We start from the raw sequence: 4907 nt of genomic DNA on the forward strand, positions 1-4907 counted from the left end.
TGGTATATGTATACCATGGAATACTATTCAGCCATTAAAAAAAATGGAGACTTTACATCCTTCGTATTAACCTGGATGGACGTGGAAGACATTATTCTTAGTAAAGCATCACAAGAATGGAGAAGCATGAATCCTATGTACTCAATTTTGATATGAGGACAATTAATGACAATTATGGTTATGGGGGGGACAGAAAGAGGGAAGGAGGGTGGTGGGCGGGGCCTTGGTGTGTGTCACACTTTATGGGGGCAAGACATGATTGCAAGAGGGACTTTACCTAACAATTGCAATCAGTGTAACCTGGCTTATTGTACCCTCAATGAATCCCCAACAATAAAAAAAAAAAAAAAAGATACCATTAGGAACATGAAAAGGCAAACACAGTCTGGGAGAAATGTCTTTGATAACATATCTAACAAAGAATTTATATTCATAAGGTATAAAGAGCTCCCACAAACTTAATTTTTAAAACCCATTTTTAATAGGCAAGAGACTTGAAAATATACTTCCTGAAAACAGAGATGTGAATAGCCAATAAACACATGAAATCATGCTTAATATCATTAATCTTCAGGGACTGGCAAAGTTGCTTTACAAGGAGACACTATTATCACCCACATTTTAGATGGGAAAAATTAAGACTGACAATACCAAGTGTTGACAAGAATCTAGAGCAATTGGAATGTTCATACTTTGCTTATGGGAGTGTAAAATCATGCAATGACTTTGGAAAATGGTTTGGTGGTTTCTATTAAGTTAAGCGTACCCCTACCTCGTGGCTCAGCTATTCGACTCCTAGGCTGCAAAATAATGCAAATATCCACAAAAAGACTTGTATGAAAAATGTAAATAGCAGCCTTATTCATAATAGCCCCCCAAAAAGTAACCCAAATATCCATTTACAGGAGAACAGATAAACAAACTATGCTCTATCTATACAAGGGATTACTACTTAGCAGTAATAAGGAACAAGACATTGACACCAGAACAAGTATGAATTTCTAAAACAATATATCACACGAACAAGCCAGACCGAAAAAGAGTCATGATAATTCCATTTACTGAAGTCCAAGAAAAGACCAAAACAATGGATCTATGGTGATAGAAATTCAGTCATTACCCTGGTAAGAGTAAAAGGGATTCATTCAAGAGGGCCAAAAAGGACATGTCTGGAGTGATGGGAACACTCTATACTTGGTTTCAGTGATACGAATGGTGTGTTGATTTGGGTACATGTTCTCCATTGTGATTTGGGTGACAAAAACATAAATAAGTACATTTTCCTAAACTCATCAAACTTAATATCTGTGTACTTTATTGTATATAAATTATAACTCAATTTTTCCAAAATTAAAAGGATAGAAGTGACAGTGGGAACTGCAAGTGCAAAAACAGGGAGACATAAAAAAAGAGAGCATGTCAGGGGAGGGAGAGCTGCATGTTCAGAGCTACACGGGATGGGAGTTGTCAGTTAGAATCAACTCACAAAGCGAGAGGTAGAGCAGTAAAGTTTATTTGGTGCCTTGGTGACGGCTGGCTGAGCTCAATAGGCATCAGCCCCGAACAGCAAGAGCGCTTATCTTCTAAAGCAGTGGTTCTCAACCTGTGGGTCACGACCCCTTTGTAACAATGAAAATACATCGTGGCATTAGGAAGGTTGAGAACCACTGTTCTAAAGGAAGGGTAGCAGGGGGTGAGTGTTACTTTGGTGTACTAGTGACTGTTGCCAAGTCCGATTCCAGCTGGCTTCCCGCCTAGACCATTTTATTCCTTTGTAGTTTAGTCTCTCCTGCAGCCATTGTGTCTGCTCCTTCCTGGTTCCTTCTGGCTGGGTCCCCAAAGCGGGTGATTTCAGGAGAGGTCTCTGAATAGCCAAGATAGAGTGCCTTAAGCTCAAGATGGAGTGGCCTATGCTTGCTCTGTTTTTGGAGTTCCTCCAACCAACCTATCAGGAGTGAGGACAGAGGAACTTTAAGGCAAGAACCAGGGATAATGGATCCCATCACAGACAGCTCTTTCAGCTGCTGTATAGTCATGTCCACATACTGACAGTTCAGTCAGTGACAGACCACATACATGAGAGTGGTCCCCTAAGATTATAATACCAGATGTTTACCGTACCTTTCCTATGTTTAGATAAGTTTAGATACACAAATACTTACCAGTGTGTTCCAATTGCCTATGATTTCTTTTTTTAGGTAGAGATAGGATCTTGCTAAGTTGCCCAGGCTTGTCTTGAACTCCTGGCCTCCAGCCATCCTTCTGCCTGGGTCTTCCAAAGTGAAGGGATTATAGGAGTGAGCCACCATGCCTGGTGCCTATGGTATTCAGAATAGTAACAAGCTGTACAGGTTTGTATCTCAGGAACAATAGGCCACACAATACAGCCTAGGTGTATAGTGGGCTGTACCATTTAGGTTGGTGTAAGTATATTCTAGGATGTTTGCACAATGATGAAATCTCCTGATTACAGACATCTCAAAAAGTACCTCTATCATTAAGCAATGCATGTCCATGACTGTATATAAATTCATTCTTCAACCATAGGTTGATCCCAACTCTTCTGTGGTGTGTATTTCAAACCAATCATCAGGAGGTACTAGCATTTCAAAGTCAAATGGGTCATTTCAGGAAAATTCTCCAGAGGTATCATATTTTGCCACTGGGGGTCTGGCCAGGCCCAGCCATCTTTTTCCCCACATGTTAAAACCAGGTAGTGCCCTCCCTTGCCCTGAATCATCTCAGGAGACTCTGAAGATACTGGCCATCTAGGTAGGAAAGAAATGAAAAGAGATAGAACAAAGAGTTTGGCTCCAAAACACAAAAGGAGGAAAGGCATGGTGGCTCATGCCTGTAATCCCAGCACTCTGGGAGGCCGAGGTGGGTGGATGCCCTGAGCTTGGGAATTTGAGACCAGCCTGAGCGAGAGCAAGACCCTCATCTCTACTAAAAATAGAAAAACTACCAGGGCATTGTGGCCGATGCCTATAGTCCCAACTACTTGGGAGGCTGAAGCAAGATCACTTGAGCGCAAGCGTTTGAGGTTGCTGTGAGCTATGACACCACAGCACTCTACCCAGAGTGACTGAGTAAGACTCTGTTTCAAACACACACATATACACACACACACATGGAAAACCAAAAAATAGAAATCAATAAATGTTTAAAGAAACAACTGCCAAGCCGGGCATGGTGGCTCATACCTGTAATCCCAGCACCTAGCAGACCGAGGTGGGTGGATTGCCTGAGCTCAGTTTCAAGACCAGCCTGAGCCAAAGTGAGACCTCATCTCTAAAAATAGCCGGGCATTGTGGCAGGTGCCTGTCATCCCAGCTACTTGGGAGTCTGAGGCAGGAGAATCGCTTGAGCCAAAGAGTTTGAGGTTGCTGTGAGCTCTGACGCCACGGCACTCTACCGAGGGCTACAAAGCAAGAAACTGTTTTGAGAAACTTTCTGTTTCAAAAAAAAAAAGAAAGAAAGAAAGAAAAGAAAAGAAAAAATAAATGACTGCCGAATGTAATGTTATATTAACTACCTTAGTTGTTGGTGCTGGCATTTATAAAAACACCATTACAGCCCACACAAATGACCTACATGTTCTTCAGATGTGAATGGTTAAAGGAACTTTAATATATCCATGCAGTGGAATACTACCCTGTGTTAGTTTACAATATAATATACAAATTTTTGCAGACTATGCAAAATGTATTAGTTGCCTAAGACTGCTGTAGCTAAGTACCACAGAATGGGTAGTCTAAAAAAACAGAAATCTATTTTCTCACAGTTCAGGAGCGGAAAAGTCCGAGATCAATATGTCAGCAGGGTTGGCTTCTTCTCAAAGCCATGAAGGAACAGCGTGTCCCAGGCTCCTCGAATTGGCTCATAGATGGCCTTCTTCTCCCGGTGTCTTCACATCATTTTCCTTCTGTACAAGTCAGTATCCAACTTTCCTCCCTTTATAAGGATATCAGTCATATAAATTAGGGCACATCTTAATGACCTCATTTTAACTTACTTACCTCTGTAAAGACCCCCATTGCCAAATGCAGTCACGTTCTGAGGTGGTGAGTGTTAGGGCTTTAACATATAAATGTGAAGTAGGGATGAGAGGAAGGACATAAATCAGCTCATAGCTTATCCAGAGACGTTTTTAAAACCATAATGTATCCAACAACTTCGATGGATCTCAAGGGTATTTATGTTGAGTGGAAAAAAAATAATCACAAAAGGTTATATACTGTATCATTCCATTTTTATGAAAAACTCAAAATGACAAAAATTATAGAGATGGAGAATAGATTAGTGCAATGGTAGCATAAGGGATTCTTATAGTTAGGAAACAGTTCTGCAACTTGACTGTGGTGATGGCTACACAAATCTACACACACGATAAAATTGCATAGAACTATACACACATGTTCTACCAATATGAATTTTCTGGTTTTGATACTGCACTTTGGTTATGTAAGATGCAGCTATAGAATAAAGTTATTTTATCAGCTATGCCGGATTCTGTGTATTTTACTATTTTAGGAACTTCTCGTGTGTTTATACTAACTTCAAAATTAAAAAGTTGAAGAAACAAACCTCACTTTGATAATGCTCAAAGTACCCAGGTAAGGATTAAATAAACTCATGGTAACAAAATAATTTCAGAGAAAAATTATAAAGATACTTTCCTTTTTTATAGAAAAAGTATGTATGTGTATATTATATATAAATTTAATGTGTTAATAAAATTACGTTTAATTTGTCTCATAGGAAGTGGCATGTCTACCTGAGTAAACAGGTGGGTTTAGTTACCCAAATTTAACTAAATCAACCCTCACATATGGACAGGTAGCTTTAAGAAAGTTTACTGGAGTAGAGTATAAATGTCTTAACCCAATAAATAAATAAGCGAGGTA

Source organism: Nycticebus coucang, chromosome 3 (assembly GCF_027406575.1).
Source record: "Nycticebus coucang isolate mNycCou1 chromosome 3, mNycCou1.pri, whole genome shotgun sequence".
NCBI lineage: Eukaryota > Metazoa > Chordata > Mammalia > Primates > Lorisidae > Nycticebus > Nycticebus coucang.